The sequence below is a fragment of the Palaemon carinicauda genome, chromosome 8, assembly GCF_036898095.1.
Source record: "Palaemon carinicauda isolate YSFRI2023 chromosome 8, ASM3689809v2, whole genome shotgun sequence".
Classification (NCBI taxonomy): domain Eukaryota; kingdom Metazoa; phylum Arthropoda; class Malacostraca; order Decapoda; family Palaemonidae; genus Palaemon; species Palaemon carinicauda.
In genome coordinates, this window is record NC_090732.1 from 139,322,372 (window position 1) to 139,341,240 (window position 18,869).

General features: G+C 45.9%; 1 protein-coding gene and 1 pseudogene across 2 annotated transcripts in view; both read right to left on the bottom strand.

The window, feature by feature from the left end:
* LOC137645015 (centrosomal protein of 128 kDa-like) overlaps positions 1–18,869 on the bottom strand; it is a 157,700-nt gene that overhangs the window by 51,433 nt on the left and 87,398 nt on the right. The gene's annotated exons all lie outside the window — the stretch shown is intronic.
* Positions 4,434–4,552, bottom strand: LOC137646198 (5S ribosomal RNA; annotated as a pseudogene).

An 18,869-nucleotide genomic window follows, 5' to 3' on the forward strand; every position in this document is an offset into this window, starting at 1 on the left:
GATTACCAAAGGGGTGCTATGACTTTTCATCACTCGTCATTTTATTACACGACATTTCATTACCCGACAATTAACCACTCATCACTTAACCACTCATCTTTTCATCACAAAGACATTTCCTCATTTGACAGTTAACCACATCAACAGTTAATCATTGCTCATTTCATCATACGACACCTAATCAAATTAATCAGATAATCACTCTTTTCCAAACATTGTACAATTCAAGAAATGCTTTCACTTCCATAAAAATTTCCATACATACAAACAAATACCCATTGTATGAGATGGAAGACAAGTATGCTTTTGGAAAAACTACTAAAGGCAATGAGTGTGTGCTTCAAGGAATTTGAATACTACAAACATAAAGAAAATAAAGACAATTCTATTTATTGGCGATGCAGAGTACTAGCAAAAAAGTGTGGAAAATTCATTACTATATTATAACATTGTATTTCACTTCCATACCCCTAACAATCCCATTTTCTGGCTGGAAGTGAGTGGTATTAAAAAAGAGCAGATATGAAAAATGTGAAAACTGGAATAGGTGCTAAACCCTCGGCAGTTATAGGAAGTCAAGAGTCCAAATTCATCTAGTGTAACTGTTATCAGATTGCCAAAGAAACCAAGTCTTCTGTGTACCGTATAATGAATTACAAAGAATTAGGGTGCTCTTGGTCATTCACCAAACTCCATAGATTTCAAAGTTTCTGAGAAATTTACAGAACATATATGACTTTGGCATTGAACATCCAGAAAGATTCTTGCTGTTCAGCAATTAAGAAATTATAGCTGATTTAGCCAGTGCTGAAACTTGGCTTGCCATCTAAATTTTTCCAGTTATAAACACAGATAAGTATGATATTGCTCTACTTCAAGTAAGAAGCAGAAGGGGAACGATCCTTTTGACCTTTCTGTGGCTGTTTTACTCCTATCATTGGGAGGGCAACCACTCCCTGCAAAAATCATAGGCATAATTCATTTCGCATCTCTTTCCTCTATATCCAGGATACACAGAGGATACAGATCAACATCCATCAGACTCATAAAGGTTGGGACAGGTTCTCATGCACATTTGATTAGCATTCATCACTGAGGAGACAGAAAGTATACAAAGCACTAAAGAGGTCAGTAACAGACATCTGGATGTCACAACATCCAAGAGCAAAATGATAACTAAGCTGCTACCTCAGATACACTAAGTGTTGGTGAGAACATACTGCAACCAATACATGTTGCCAGACCCACGATATTTCTTCAATTTCGTCATAAAAGAAATATAAAAAGCTAACCCACGATAAATGACCAGGGTTTGTTTTCACATAGGAATCTATATTGTGGGTACTATTTTTATACTAAATCCAAAGAAATAGATAATTAACGTAACAAACAGTAAGATTTTTTAGTTTGTATTACTAGTTTATATTTTTCATCTAATTTATAACCAGCCTTAGGGTATTAACCTAGCCTAATATGTAGTTTAGCCCAAAGCCTTGATTATTCAAACAAGTAACTCTAACTAAACATGACAAATTCAAAGATAATTTGTATTTTTCCTAACCATACAAACCTTAGCTATTTACATTGGGTTTACCTTTTAGCGTAACTGAAATGGCGAGCCATTAGAATTTAACGAGGGTGTATTACCCCCGCGCTAGTTAGCGGGGGAGGGGGGGGGGGTAAGGGGAGTGGTAGCTAGGTACTCCTCCCCCCCTCACACACCGGTGAAGCTCACTTTCACTTAGAGGTAGGACTTGTCTTGGGGGACAGGGCTGGCGGGCAAATATGTGTAAATAGCTAAGGTTTGTATGGTTAGGAAAAATACAAATTATCTTCGAATTTGTCATTTGTTCCGTAACCGAAATACAAACCACGCTATTTACATTGGGTGACTTACCCCTTAGGTAGGGTGTTAAGTCCCCAGCCATACTGGCTTTGGCTTTACCCGGGGACTCAGAATCCGAGTGAGTCGCACTCGGAGAAAAGGAGTCCCTGCACCTCACAAGTTCCTTGCTCCGCAAGGAACCGTGTGGCCTGCATAAGCTTGTGTGTGAAGGAAGAAGTGTGACCCGTCCTAGGCAGTTGACCTGGAGTTCCAGATGGAACTCTGGGTTAGGACGTTCCCAATACCACCTCGTCAGGGTATGGGGGACACGACAGTATTGACTCAATACTCGAAACACAAGGAAGCATGGTTTACCTGCAGAGGTTCAAGGTCAGCTATGCAGAGACGAGGATGCTGCTTCCCCGTAGAGGGGATGATGAAGAAAGAAGTAAGGGCCAGACATACCTCTTTCGTTCATGCAGACTAAAACCTGTTAACAATGCCCTCAACCTTCTGCTACCTGTCCAAAAAGGAGCCTGAGGTTAGACCAACTGTTGTGTAGCCACCACAGAGCGATAGCAAACGTATCGAAACTCCTGTGGGTCACGCCCAGCAGGAAGCGGGCTGCGAAGGTCATTAGACGCTTCCAGACTCCAGCTTGTAGCACCTGCGTCACAGAGTAGTATTACTCGAAGGCAAGGGACGTTGCGATGTATCCGACATCGTGCTGTAGGGCGACGTGACGGGGGAGGGTCTGGAGTCAGGTCGAGATTAATGTCCTTGAGTCCGAGCTGAAGAGGTATACTGGTGACTCTCCCCTGTGTCCTTCTTGTGCTCCCAAACCGGCTGCAACTGAGGACAAACTGCAGCTGTTCCCAAAGCTAACCTCTCGATTCCTTTACTGGCAAGAAGGAGAAGGTTTTGGGACATCAAATACAGAATGGTGACTCAAAATCTTGAAGGAATTGGACCGAAGGGCAGGGACCCCAAGATTCTGAGTCTAGCCAACAACTCAGGAGCGAACCTGAATGTTGCCTTCCCCCATTCCTTAGAAAGGGCGGAGTCGTACGAGACCCAGAAGATTGCTTACACACTGACCGTGGCCAGAGTGAGCAGGAGCCTCACGACGGAATACGATCAGAGGCCTGACGTAAAGGGTCTTGAGGAGATCTCTTAAGGGACTAAAAAGTCCGAGCCATGCTCCAAGTTGGAGGTCTCACTCCGACTAGGGCAGGGACGTTCGCAGCTTTGCATGAGCGAGGAAAGGTCCAGCGGGAAGGAAAAAGTTATTCCTTTAAGCCTGAAGGTCAGGGAAAGGCTGAGCGACAGGCTTCATTGCCGAGAGCGGAAAGGAGTTTCCTCCCGCCGAAAGGCAATAAGATCGTTATTGCTGGAGAAGAGGCCTCAAGGGAAGAGGTATATCTCCCACGACACCAACCACCGAAGACTCTCCACTTCGCCTGGAAGACCCCTGCGGATGACTATCGCAGATGACGTGACCTTCGTTCCGCGACTGTAGCGGGTTGTCTCTTCTTGAGGAGGAGGCGTAGTGTCTCCAGGCATGAAGCCGAAGCGACGCCCCGGCTCGTGAAAGATGTAGCAGTGTGGTTGTTTGAGTAGCCTGTGCCGTGGAAGAAGCTCTCCCGGGAGTTCCGTCGGGGGAAGCAGAGGGTCCGGAAACCGTTCTGCGCATAGTCCCAGTGGAGCTCTCAGGGCCATTGAAAGGTTGACAGACAACCTGGTCTTGTTGAGACCCATTCTCAACAGACAACAAAGGAGGGAAGACGCAGGCGTCGATGTTGTCCCACCATCACCGGAATGCATCTTGCCAGTCTCTTGGGGTCTGAGACTGGGGGGAAGAACAGCGGAAGCTTGAGGTTCCAAGCTGTCGCGATCAGGTCCCCTAGACCAGGACTTTCTGGTTACTCAAGGCCAAAGACCCCCAGGTACACTCTCTCTACGAGGCTCTGCTCCGATAGTCGGAGAGAACATTCCTCTGCCCGGAATGAGAGAGCCGATGGTGGTATTGAGAGTATCTCAAATCATCTCGGTATCTCTATTGCAAGATGCGAAGGTGTGAAAATGCGTCTCCTGCTGGTTAGAACACGCCAGAACCATGAAGTCGACGCACACGGAGCGACTCGGCAGGAACTGTAGGATCTGTAGAGGGGCCAGACTACGGCCCCTAAGCCTGCCTGAATGATGGAGAGGTATCCTCCAGGTCCTGACCATAGGCCTGGACCGGAACATGCCCCCCCCCACCCCTTTTTCTTTGACAAGTCCGAGAACAGCATAAAAAATGTGGGGAAAGGACAAGAATATCCACTCCCATCAAGAGGTTTCATAGATCAACACAAATTGCAGGTCTAATCGTTTCCCATAGGGGCCAGAAAGTCCGGTTAATCGTTGCTTTGAAACCACCGGAACTTGGGCCGCCCCACAGGGAACTTATCCTGAGGCGACCGGTCGGAACTTTAGACGGGTCAATGAGGAAAAGAGAACTAGGAAACGTTCCAAGGTAGGGCCGAAAGCTCTGCTTGACTGAGAACAGGTACTGCGACTCTCCTCAGCCTTGCCACAGTCAACTGAAGGGAAGGCTCGGAGGAGGTGGCAACAGAATCTGGCGTCCCCAGGCGGTCACCCATCCAAGTACCGACCAGAACCGACGTTGCTTAACCTCGCTGGACGGACGAGAAGCGGGGTTTCCAACGTGGTAAGGCCGTCGACTCAATATCATGGCTAGATACTCCAGATGTTGAGGCAGAAGAAGAGAAGGCTCCTAGCAAAATACCATGAACCCCCACTCATGGTAAGCATCCGAGCCTACCGGAGTTGACCAGACCTCCAAAAGACGAAGGAGGCGGAAGCCTGCACCTGAGCGGCCATGAGGAAAGCAGGGAGAGTTCTCTGGGGAAAAAACCTGCGATGCCACGGCGGGATCGCCACACTGCATCTTAAGCAGGAATATCTGTAGTCTAGGCTGAATTCCACGAGCTTCCTGGAAGATGGATGGAATGGAAACTGGAAGCACCCGTCCTTCCGATCCAGGGCCTAAGGAGTCCTGTCGCCTCGTTACCAGTCTGATCGATTCTGCTGTTCCACGCTGGACGAAGTTTGTTCGACAAACTTGATCAGGGCTGAGAGGTAGACTACGGAAATCCTATCTCAGATACTTCCTTACAAGAAAGGATCAACTGAAGAAGCCGGGGGTGAAGCCGTCGACGATCCTATGGAGGACCTTCCCCTAAGGCATGGATCATTCTGCCCAAACGGGCAAACTCTTGCCGACCCTATGGCATAGAGGTTCAGAGACACTGAATTCGCTGACAGAGACGACAGGCGCGATATCCTTGGCTGATCACAGAGATCGTGCAGGAATGGGCATCAGGAAGCTGTCATCCGGATGAGTAACCTTAGGCATCCTCCCAGCGTGAAACCTGCAAGGGGGGTGCCAATCCTAGAGTTCGTGAACCCTGCCGCTCCCTCTGGGACTATGCCCCCCCCCCACCTTGTCTCAGTTGTCGTAGCCGGTCCGATAACTTAGGCCGACGTGGCTGAAAGAAAGAGGCGCTGGAGCCCTGCAGGGTCTGGAAGAAAGCGCCTTGGAGGAGTGAAAACGGAAGTCAACTTCCTCCGCACAGCCGCTGTCTATGTCTCTGTCCTTGGGCACAAACAAACTCTTCTCAAGGATGGAAGGGTGTCTGAGGTTGTCGACATCCACGGATGAGACACCCGAAAGGAAGCCCTCGGTCATTGCGTCCAGATGGTCCAACATCGAGCTTGCCCGCATGTTCGATACTTGACGACGACACGCCAAGGTGCTTGAGCCCAAGAGGAGGAAAGTACCCATGACCTTCCTGTAGCTTCCTTGAACAAAACCTCGGGTCGCAACCGAGGAGGGAAAGGACCTGGTAAGCCCCTTTCACGAAGTGGAGAAGAGGAAGGGGTAAACCAGTCACCCCTTGGCCGATGGAGAAATCTCGAACGGAAAGGTCTGTTGCTCAGACCTCCCTGAAGATTCTTCTTATTCTTGCATGTGCCATGCTCTGCGTTTACGGGGTGAGGCCGTGTTCTGGAAATACGCTCCAGAAGACTCGCCAGGCTGGCCATGCTGCGAAACCCCAATGGGAATCGCGGTCGCAATCGCCCTGGCGCTCGCGCGTTGGTAAATCAATGATTTGCGCGTGGGCGAACGTGGAAGCGCCCATGCGCGGGCACGCAGGAACGCCAACGAAGGTGAGCGAAGGAGCGCAGAAGGAGGGCGAGTGTGGTAGGACGGGCGAGAGCTGGTGGTCGGCGAGCGATAACCCATAGGCGAGCAATGGATACTGCAAGAATTAAGCCGACGTTCGCGCGAAAAAACACCGTCTGTCCGCGCGACGGAACACCGTCCGTCCGCGCGATGGAATACCGTTGGTTCGCGCGCGGGCGAACATTGGAGAGCATGTGCGCGGTCGCGCATGAGCGTAGACGTGCGGTCGCGCAGGCACGTGGGGCGTGTGGCCGCGCAGGCACATGGGCATGTGGCCACGCAGGCGGTCGGGAGACCGATGACGCGTAGGCGGGCGATGGCGCGTTGACGAGTGATGGCGCGTTCTGGCGAGCGATAGCCCGTAGGAGAGTGAAGGCGCGTTGGCAAGCGATGGCGCGTCGGCAAACGATGGCGCGTTGGCGAGCGGTGGTGCGTTAACAAAACGCCAGAGGGCAGGTGAAGAATCGCGTGGGCGCGTAGGCGATTGCCAACGCGAGAGAGACTAGTGATGGTTAGCGCGCATCTCGCTAACAGTAGGCGCGTAGGTGCATCAGGAAGGTGAGCGCTGAAGCAAGCTGTTAATCAGGCGATCCTAGACGGTCAGAAAACCGTTGTCACCCATTGGTGCGTGGCAAGGAAGGGCGCGCAGATGTGCGCTGGCGATTGAAGAAAGCTGGCGCACAGAAGGACAGAAGTAAAGGTGAGCGCTGGCGAGCAGGAGGAAGATCTACGGCAAAACTCAGCTATCGGAGATCGTGGTCTACAGCAGACGAGCGCTAGATCGCTACTGATGGTGTTCAGGGAAACTGACACGCGTGGCAGATCGATGGCGAGCAGGTGAACGTTGACGCGTCTAAGGTCGCTGGCGAGCTGGAGATCGCTGGCGAGCAGAAGGCAACGCGTGGAAGCCTGCGCGTAGAAGAAGAGTCCTTGACCCAGACCTGAACCGAAGTTCTAGATTGCGAGGGCGAACGTGGCCGCACAGGGCGCGTAACAGGAACCAACAGGAACAGCAGAGATGATCATCATGAGAGCGCTGACGAACAGGAGAGTGCTAGCGATCAGGAAAGCGCTGATGAGCAGGAGAGCGCCTGTGCGCTAACACTGAGCAGGAGCAGGAGAGCGCCTGTGCACTAACACTGAGCAGGAGAAAACACAGCAGAAGGGCACGCAGGGGAACCCTGACACGCAAGGGAAGAACCCCCGTGGGAGGCAACCCTTTGCCCCGAAGGGATCGTTGTCCGTCAGGAGACTGATGTACGTCGGAAGACCGTTGTCTGTCCGCCGGGAGACTGATGTCTGTCGGAAGACCGTTGCCCGTCGGAAGACGAGGTCAGACTGCTGTCCATCTGCACCAGGGGCGGAAGATCAAGAAGAAGGAGTTGTAGGCTGCATACGGAGATTCAAAAAGGCACCTCTTAGCACCCTTATAGGGAGATGGGAGGCCCTTAAGACGAGGCGGACGGTGAGCCTTACGGCGAAGGAGGCCAACAGCAACAACAGCAGAAGAATCCTCCGAAGAGGAGTCTCTTTGAGTGTACTCTCTCGCGAACGAAAGAGAAACACTTCGTAGAAGAGACTGGTCAGCCAGTGACCTAAAAGGAGCAATCCTCCGAAGAGGGGCTCCTGCAGTTGCCCAGCCCCTTGAGCGAAACTGCAGGTGCGACCCTTCAGCACCAAGAGCATAGTCGCACGAAAAAAAGGCAAGAGAAGAACCCCTCAAAAGGGGAAAACTAAAGCCTGGACAGGAAAAACTTCCCTCGGAAGGAAAGTTACCCACCCAGGGAGGCGAGCCTCCTGAGAGTTCTAAAATGAACTGGAGAGCTATCAATCGTCACGGGAGAACTTCCAGGAGAAGGAGACACGCCCCTGATGAAAAACCAAAGGGGAGGCTGCAACAGCCGAATCCCCAGGCCTCAACAAGACAGCTCACACCGTTGCCATATTACAGAAACGAACTAGATCGGTAACTGTAAAAAAATAAAACAAAAATCATTATTACACATTAATTCCCCCGGGAAGGCTCCGAAGAGGAATCCCGAGGGAAAGGAAAACAAGAATTACACAACAGGCACGTGTCCTCACAACCACTTACACTCACGGAAGGAGAGCTGTAACCAAAACAGAATTATAACAATTATAATTATGTAACTATGTAGTTATGTAATTTAAAAATTAATGAACACTAAAGAAAGAACGAAAACCCCGAAAGGAATCGTTCTACAAAGCTGAAAAATTAACAAATACAATTAGATTCATAAACTAATTGAGACAAAACGTACGGCGTAGCAACCCCCCCACACGGGAAGGAAGCTACCAAAGGCGTAGTAACGTAGTAAAAGGGTGAACGACATCAAGAGAGAGAGAGAGAAAAACTAAAGTCAAACTCGATCGCAACCCATAAAATTACACCGTGGTGGCCTAAACTGCTGAGGGCTCCATGCAGATATCGTACACTACACACACATCTCTGAAAAGGAAACTTACTGATTTCTATACTCAAATATATATACAAACATGAAAAAATGTTTACATATATAATGAGTAAAGGAAAAGTAAGTGATTAAGTAAAGACAAAACAAATAATGGCTGCCAAGCGAGAACAAAGACAGAGACGTATGTCCCAGTCTGAGCCAAAAGTGAAAGTGAGCTTCACTGGTGTGTGAGGGGGGGAGGGGTAGCTAGCTATCCCCCCCCCCACTAACTAGCGCGGGGGTAATACACCCATGTTAAATTCTAATGGCTCGCCATTTCAGCTACGCTAAAAGGTAAACCCAATGTAAATAGCGTGGTTTGTATTTCGGTTACGGAACAATTACAATTTCTTGTAACAATCAGCATAATTTACCTAAATAACTTCCTGGATACAAGATATAAAAATGTTATTTTGATAATAAAATAAATTTTTGAATATACTTACCCGGTGATTATAATAGCTGCAACTCTGTTGCCCGACAGACAACTCTACGGTAAAAACTCGCCAGCGATCGCTACACAGGTTGCGGGTGTGCCCAACAGCGCCATCTGTCGTCCAGATACCCAGTACTCAATGTAAACAAAGACTCAATTTTCTCCTCGTCCCACTGCGTCTCTATTGGGGAGGAAGGGAGGGTCCTTTAATTTATAATCACCGGGTAAGTATATTCAAAAATTTATTTTATTATCAAAATAACATTTTTCAATATTTAACTTAGCCGGTGATTATAATAGCTGATTCACACCCAGGGGGGTGGGTAGAGACCAGCAATATATGTTTACATTATTATGAGCTAAGAGTTTTTATTTCATTTTAGAAGTTATCAAAATACCAAAAACAAAATAAATAGGTACCTGGTAAGGAAGTCAACTTGAACAATTACTCTGCCTTTTTAACCCTGGATAGGTACGCTCCTCGGACACCCTTTTAAGGGTATACTCGGACGCGAACGACCCCGACGCCAAAAAAAATTCTTGAAAAATCAGTTTTTGCAGTAACCTCCTTTTTTCTTTTGCCAAAAAAAAACTTCAATGAATGCTTAAAACAACTGTAAAGATAAATACTACTCATCTGCAGAAAAACTATTTATTATAAATATTTTAAAAAATTAAGTAGAAAAAAAGACCTGACATAAAAATTCATAAAAAAAAAGTTTATATATATATACACAAATCCTTTTAGGAATTGATTCTTGAATGTTTAGGACACATCTTGATGTATTTTGGATGAAGTCAGACCCATGGAGGTGAAGATCTGAAATGAGAAAAAAAGGGTAAATTTTTTTGGCCAAAAAAATTTGTCCAAATTTCATGAATTTTTTGGGTACCCAAATGAAATAGGAAGTGGCTAATTTTTTTAGGGAATAAACATATGTTATCCTAAAATGGAAATATGTAAAAAAATCTTCATTATTTTGTAAATTACATTTATATCAGGGGCCATATCTAAAGGTAATTTTTTGAGTACTTAGAAATTTCGTAAAAAAATACATATATTTAATATATAATATGATATTTATGCAGGTAAAAATATACCAAAATATCACAAATTCTATAGGGAACAAGAATATATATAGATAGGGCAGCTTACGCTTCGGATATGTCCACAAAATGGCCGCCAACCACACTGACTCAGACTCCCTAATCTGCCACTTGAAATGTAGGAAGGGTATGTCAATTTCAAGGTGTTATTTACTAATCTAATTATTATTGGATATGCATAAAAATTGTATGGTGGGTTGCTGGATAATTGTCGATTATTTTACGACTATAAAATTAAAATTCTGACCCAAAAAAATTTTTTTGAAGGGAAATAAAATCGAAAAAAAAAATGTAAAACAATATTTTAGCTAAAAAAATTTGATGATATTCAATCAAAAAAAAAAAGGAAACAAAATTTTCCGACAAATAAACACCTAGAGGAATCATTACTCTGTGATAGTTCCTTAGTACGTAGTAATTTTGAAAGAATTGGGAAAAAACGAAAAAATGGCAATCACCGGAAAATCGAACACATACCTATATATACGCCATATCTGGCTAAAAAAAAGATAGGCATGGGTAGCCAGATCATCTAGAAACACTTTCCAACACTATAAAAATATAAGTTTTGCGACACTACTTGCCAATTCCTTACGGTAACATGACTAAGCAAAAAAATGCAAAACAAATAAAAAGGGGCACTCGCGGAAAAATGGCTAACATTCTAATATACGGCATTTCAGAAAAAAAAAATTCAGCCACGTGCTAGGCAAACCATCAAGGCACATTTTCCGACAAATAAACATCTAAATGAATAATTATTCTGTGATAGTTCCTTAGTACGTAGTAATTTTGAAAGAAATGGGAAAAAACGAAAAAATGGCAATCACAGGAAAATCGAACACATACCTATATATACGCCATATCTGGCTAAAAAAAGAAGATAGGCATGGGTAGCCAGATCATCTAGAAACACTTTCCAACACTATAAAATTATAAGTTTTGCGACACTACTTGCCAATTCCTTACGGTAACATGACTAAGCAAAAAAATGCAAAACAAATAAAAAGGGGCACTCGTGGAAAAATGGCCATTCTAATATACGGCATTTCAGAAAAAAAAAATTTCAGCCACGTGCTAGGCAAACCATCAAGGCATATTTTCCGACAAATAAACATATAAATGAAATATTACTCTGTGATAGTTCCTTAGTACGTAGTAATTTTGAAAGAAATGGGAAAAAACGAAAAAATGGCAATCACAGGAAAATCGAACACATACTTATATATACGCCATCTCTATATACCAAGGCACTTCCCCCAATTTTGGGGGGTAGCCGACACCAACAATGAAACAAAACAAAAAGGGGACCTCTACTCTCCATGTTCCTTCAGCCTAATCAGGGACTCAACCGAGTTCAGCTGGTACTGCTAGGGTGCCACAGCCCAACCTCCCACATTTCCACCACAGATGAAGCTTCACAATGCTGACTCCCCTACTGCTGCTACCTCCGCGGTCATCTAAGGCCCCGGAGGAAGCAGCAGGGCCTACTGGAACTGCGTCACAATCGCTCGCCATTCATTCCTATTTCTAGCACGCTCTCTTGCCTCTCTTACATCTATCCTCCTATCACCCAGAGCTTTCTTCACTCCATCCATCCACCCAAACCTTGGCCTTCCTCTTGTACTTCTCCCATCAACTCTTGCATTCATCACCTTCTTTAGCAGACAACCATTTTCCATTCTCTCAACATGGCCAAACCACCTCAACACATTCATATCCACTCTAGCCGCTAACTCATTTCTTACACCCGTTCTCTCCCTCACCACTTCGTTCCTAAACCTATCTACTCGAGATACACCAGCCATACTCCTCAGACACTTCATCTCAAACACATTCAATTTCTGTCTCTCCATCACTTTCATTCCCCACGACTCCGATCCATACATCACAGTTGGTACAATCACTTTCTCATATAGAACTCTCTTTACATTCATGCCCAACCCTCTATTTTTTACTACTCCCTTAACTGCCCCAACACTTTGCAACCTTCATTCACTCTCTGACGTACATCTGCTTCCACTCCACCATTTGCTGCAACAACAGACCCCAAGTACTTAAACTGATCCACCTCCTCAAGTAACTCTCCATTCAACATGACATTCAACCTTGCACCACCTTCCCTTCTCGTACATCTCATAACCTTACTCTTACCCACATTAACTCTCAACTTCCTTCTCTCACACACCCTTCCAAATTCTGTCACTAGTCGGTCAAGCTTCTCTTCTGTGTCTGCTACCAGTACAGTATCATCCGCAAACAACAACTGATTTACCTCCCATTCATGGTCATTCTCGCCTACCAGTTTTAATCCTCGTCCAAGCACTCGAGCATTCACCTCTCTCACCACTCCATCAACATACAAGTTAAACAACCACGGCGACATCACACATCCCTGTCTCAGCCCCACTCTCACCGGAAACCAATCACTCACTTCATTTCCTATTCTAACACATGCTTTACTACCTTTGTATAAACTTTTCACTGCTTGCAACAACCTTCCACCAACTCCATATAACCTCATCACATCCCACATTGCTTCCCTATCAACTCTATCATATGCTTTCTCCAGATCCATAAACGCAACATACACCTCCTTACCTTTTGCTAAATATTTCTCGCATATCTGCCTAACTGTAAAAATCTGATTCATACAACCCCTACCTCTTCTAAAACCACCCTGTACTTCCAAGATTGCATTCTCTGTTTTATTCTTAATCCTATTAATCAGTACTCTACCATACACTTTTCCAACTACACTCAACAAACTAATACCTCTTGAATTACAACACTCATGCACATCTCCCTTACCCTTATATAGTGGTACAATACATGCACAAACCCAATCTACTGGTACCATTGACAACACAAAACACATATTAAACAATCTCACCAACCATTCAAGTACAGTCACACCCCCTTCCTTCAACATCTCAGCTTTCACACCGTCCATACCAGATGCTTTTCCTACTCTCGTTTCATCTAGTGCTCTCCTCACTTCCTCTATTGTTATCTCTCTCTCATTCTCATCTCCCATCACTGGCACCTCAACACCTGGAACGCCATATCTGGCTAAAAAAAAAATAGGCATGGGTAGCCAGATCATCTAGAAACACTTTCCAACACTATAAAAATATAAGTTTTGCGACACTACTTGCCAATTCCTTACGGTAACATGACTAAGCAAAAATATGCAAAACAAATAAAAAGGGGCACTCGCGGAAAAATGCCCAACATTCTAATATACGGCATCTCAGATAAAAAAAAAAGACATGCACGTGTTAACCCAACCATCAAGGCACACTTTCTAACACATAAACATGAAAAAAAAATCAATAATATACGGCAATTCCTTACTACGTAGTAAATTTTTACAAATATTGAAAAAAAACAGAAATTGGCAACCGCAGTTAAATACCCAATATACCAATAACTACGTCGTATCTGACAAAAACAAAATCACGCATGGGTAGCCAGATCATCTAGACACACTTTCCAACATTAAAAAAGCAAAAGTTTTACGACACTATTTCGCAATATCTTACGGAAAAATGACTTGGCAAAAAAATGAAAAAAAAATGAAAAAGGGACACTCGCGGTAAAATGCCCGACATTCTAATATACGACATCTCAGATAAAAAAAAAGACATGCACGTGTTAGCCCAACCATCAAGGCACACTTTTTAACACATAAACATGAAAAAAAAATGAATAATATACGGCAATTCCTTACTACGTAGTAATTTTTACAAATATTGAAAAAAAAACAGAAATTGGTAACCGCAGTTAAATACCCAATATACCAATAACTACGTCGTATCTGACAAAAAACAAAGTCATGCATGGGTAGCCAGATCATCTAGACACACTTTCCAACACTAAACAAGCAAAAGTTTTACGACACTATTTGGCAATATCTTACGGAAAAATGACTTGGCAAAAAAATGAAAAAGGGGCACTCGCGGTAAAATGGTCCTCGTGGTGATGAACGACATTTTAACTAAAAAAAAAAACATGCACATGGTAGCCAAACAATCCACCAAGACTTTCCACAACTGATAACCTATACAAGTTGCACCATTCTACGACAATTTCATAATACGTAATAACTTTGATAATTATGCAAACTACCTTAGAAGGGTAAACTCGGACGCGAACGACCCCGACGCGTCTCAGAAATCGGGGAAGGAGTACAGCTACAGCAATGCACATCTGGACACTACTAGAGCGTGTAGGGGAGACACCTCCTGCAGGTCGACCACCCACAAATTCAGTCACGGGGGTGAGTCACGTGAGAAAAACCTGTTTTTTTTTGACGCTCGGGGTCGCAAATGACCCATCGTACCTATCCAGGATTAAGTACGTCTTCCTTACGGAGCCTCGCGATCCTCTTAGGATGCTGATCGACCCCTAGGATCTGAAGTATCAAGGGTTGCAACCCATACAACAGGACCTCATCAAAACCCCTAATCTAGGCGCTCTCAAGAAATGACTTTGACCACCCGCCAAATCAACCAGGATGCGAAAGGCTTCTTAGCCTTCCGGACAACCCAAAAAACAACAATAAAAACATTTCAAGAGAAAGATTAAAAGGGTATGGAATTAGGGAATTGTAGTGGTTGAGCCCTCACCAACTACTGCACTCGCTGCTACGAATGGTCCCAGTGTGTAGCAGTTCTTGTAAAGAGACTGGACATCTTTCAAGTAAAATGACGCGAACACTGACTTGCTTCTCCAATAGGTTGCGTCCATTATACTTTGCAGAGATATATTTTGCTTAAAGGCCACGGAAGTTGTTACAGCTCTAACTTCGTGCGTCTTCACCTTAAGCAAACTTCGGTCTTCCTCACTCAGATGTGAATGAGCTTCTCGTATTAACAATCTGATAAAGTCTGACCAAGCATTCTTTGACAAAGGCAAGGATGGTTTCTTAACTGAACACCATAAAGCTTCAGATTGGCCTTGTAAAGGTTTAGTACGCTTTAAATAGAACTTAAGAGCTCTAACAGGGCATAAGACTCTTTCTAGTTCATTGCCTACGATCTCCGATAAGCTGGGGATATCAAAAGATTTAGGCCAAGGCCGAGAAGGCAGCTCATTTTTGGCTAGAAAACAAAGTTGTAGCGAACAAGTGGCTTTTTCTGACGAAAATCCTATGTTCTTGCTGAAGACATGAATCTCACTGACTCTTTTAGCCGAGGCTAAGCATACCAGGAAAAGAGTCTTAAGAGTGAGATCTTTCAGGGAGGCTGATTGTAACGGCTCCAACCTGTCTGATATGAAGAATCTTAGTACCACGTCTAAATTCCATCCAGGGGTAGCCAAACGACGCTCCTTGGTGGTCTCAAAAGACTTAAGGAGGTCTTGCAGATCTTTATGTTTGGAAAGATCTAAGCCTCTATGCCGGAAGACTGATGCCAACATGCTTCTGTAGCCCTTGATAGTGGGAGCTGAAAGGGATCGTCCTTTTCTCAAGTATAAGAGAAAAACAGCTATTTGAGCTACAGAGGTACTGGTCGAGGATACAGAAACTGACTTGCACGAGTCTCGGAAGACTTCCCACTTCGATTGGTAGACTCTAATGGAAGAAGCTCTCCTTGCTCTAGCAATCGCACTGGCTGCTTCCTTCAAAAAGCCTCTAGTTCTAGAGAGTCTTTTGATAGTCTGAAGGCAGTCAGACGAAGAGCGTGGAGGCTTTGGAGTACCTTCTTTACGTGTGGCTGACGTAGAAGGTCTACCCTTAGAGGAAGACTACTGGGAACGTCTACTAACCATCGAAGTATCTCGGTGAACCATTCTCTCGCGGGCCAGAGGGAAGCAACTAACGTCAACCTTGTCCCTTCGTGAGAGGCGAACTTCTGCAGTACCTTGTTGACAATCTTGAACGGTGGGAATGCGTAGAGATCCAGATGTGATCAATCTAGGAGGAAAGCATCTATATGTATTGCTGCTGGGTCTGGGACTGGAGAGCAATAGATTGGAAGCCTCTTGGTCAGCGAGGTTGCAAAGAGATCTATGGATGGTTTTATCCCAAGTGGCCCAAAGTCTCTTGCACACATCCTTGTGGAGGGTCCATTCGGTTGGAATTACTTGCCCTTTCCGACTGAGACAATCTGCTATGACGTTCAAGTCGCCTTGGATGAACCTCGTTACTAGGGAGATGTCCTGACCTTTTGACCAGATGAGCAGGTCCCTTGTGATCTCGTACAACGTCAGTGAGTGGGTACCTCCTTGTTTGGAGATGTACGCCAAGGCCGTGGTGATGTCCGAGTTAACTTCCACCACTTTGCCTCGAAGGAGAGACTTGAAGCTTTTCAAGGGCAGATGTACTGCCAACAGCTCCTTGCAGTTGATATGCATGCTCCTCTGACTCGAGTTCCACAGTCCTGAGCATTCCCGACCGTCTAGTGTCGCGCCCCAGCCCAAGTCCAATGCGTCCGAGAAGAGAACGTGGTTGGGAGTCTGAACAGCCAGGGGAAGACCCTCTCTTAGGTTGATATTGTCCTTCCACCAAGTCAGACAAGACTTTATCTTTTCGGAAACCGGGATCGAGACCGCTTCTAGCGTCTTGTCCTTTTTCCAGTGAAAAGCTAGATGGTATTGAAGAGGACGGAGGTGTAGTCTTCCTAGTGACACAAATTGTTCCACGGATGACAGCGTCCCTACCAGACTCATCCACAGCCTGACTGAGCAGCGTTACTTCTTCAGCATCTTCTGGAGGGATAGCAGGGCTTGATCTATTCTGGGGGCTGATCGTCTTGTTGTTCAGCAACGTCCTTATCAGAGGGTTCCTCATCCGAAAACTGATGAGGAAACGGCAACGGAGTGGGCAACGTCTGGTTCGCTGAGTCCGGTCGCACTGGTGGATGCGTGACGGAGCCGGACGCAAAATCATGGAACTGCTGCACAGTCTGTGAACTGTCAACAACCATGGGTGCGCGAGGAAGCACAGCGTCAACCCGAGACTGTCTAGACCGTCTGGGTTGTGCAGTCAACACCCTACCGGGTTGCTGAGGTTGACGCACTGCGTCAAAACAAGTCACCTCTGCTGGTTGTTGAACGTCCTGAACGTCAACAACCACCTCCGAGCGTCGCTTAACGTCAACGTGCGGCTGGCAACCCACACTGGGTCGCATCGGTGTAGGGACCACCTCAACTGGCAGACGCGAGTAGGTTACCTCAGCGTCAACAGGGCGCACAACCGACCGGTTGGAAGGTTGTTGGCCAGAAGGTTCGGTAGCAACCTTCTCCGCATTAAAGTCCTCTAACAAGGACGCAAGCTTGGACTGCATGTCTTGCAGCAAAGCCCATTTAGGGTCTACGGGAGCAGGTGTGGCAACAGACGGGGTTAGCGACTGAGGCGGAACCGTTTACCATCCTTGAAAGCCTTGTTATGCGTGACATAATTGTACAGCAAAACTTCAAAGGCTCGAAAACAGCTGTGAAGTTGACCTGTAAACAACTTGGAGCGTCTCCTGGCCAGGCGCCAGGGAGAGCCTACGAGAATTGAGAAGTCTATCTGGGCAGAGGCATGAACTCCCAAGCCGAGAACTTCTCTCGTGTCATATCAGACTCTCGCTCTATAAACCAGTTTAAAAGAAGGGAAAGCAAAGGCTGTATACCCCAAACTCCTCCTGGTGAAAAACCAGTCGCCTAGCCAACGTAACGCTCTCTAGGAGAGCGAGAAAGCACTAGCTTAAAAACAACGTCTTCGAAGTAGCTAGGCCTAGTGTAAGCTCTGACGTTTAGGCGAACGAGGAGCAGCAGTTACAAAAAGATCCGGACAAAGCTCCTTAAAAAAATCATCATGATTTGATTAAAGTCCATAGGAGGCTAAGCAGCTTTAGGCTCCTCTCCATCTGACAGAGTCCTCAAGGGAATATCAGTAGGAGGGAGAACAGCAACTTCCTCATCTACAGGAACCTTGTCCGATAAAAGCTGAGTCTCAAGCAAGGGAGAGACCTACCGTGGTGGCAATGCTTTACAAGCAGAGTCCACACTCACTGGTGCATTAGTAGCGGATCAGAACGCAACGTCATGTAACTGCTTGACAGTCTGTGAACTGTCAACAACTGAACTGTCAACCACAACAGGTGCGTGAGGACGCACAGCGTCCACTCGAGACTGCTTTGACTGCCTAGACTGAGCAGTCAAAACAACTCTAGAATGCGGAGGTTGACGCACAGCGTCAAAACAAGTCAACTCCGATTGTTAGTGAACGTCTTGAATGTCAACAGGAGCATCAGCAAGTGGCCTAACGTCCAAATGCGGCTGAAAAACCACACGAGACCGCATCGAGTGTGGTTCTAAACAACCTGACTGACGTGACTAAGCTACGCCAACGTCAACAGTAAGCACAAAGGAACGTTAGGTTGGCTGAAAGCCAGGATATCGATGAGATAAACGGCTAGACTCAACGGACTAATCGGCAGAATAGTCTTCCATAAGGGAGGCAAGCATATACTGCATGTCTTGCCATACAACCCATTAAGGATCAACGGAAATGGTTGTGGTAAGAGACGAGGGTAACGTCTGTGACCGCAACACTTTGCCTACAAAAAAAGACTCTCGGAGTCTGTGTTACGCTTTTGTTAGGCGGCGAGCAGTTATCCGATGACAGCATAGGGTCAGAGCTGTCCTAATGGTTGTAACCAGGACGCTGGACCTGTCCTGAAAAGACTGACTTTCGCTTAAGGGCTTCGAAACCTTGTGACAGGTTTCTTATGCGAAAAGCCTTCGGATGACGAGGAGAAACAACGTCTCTCTCGTCTTATG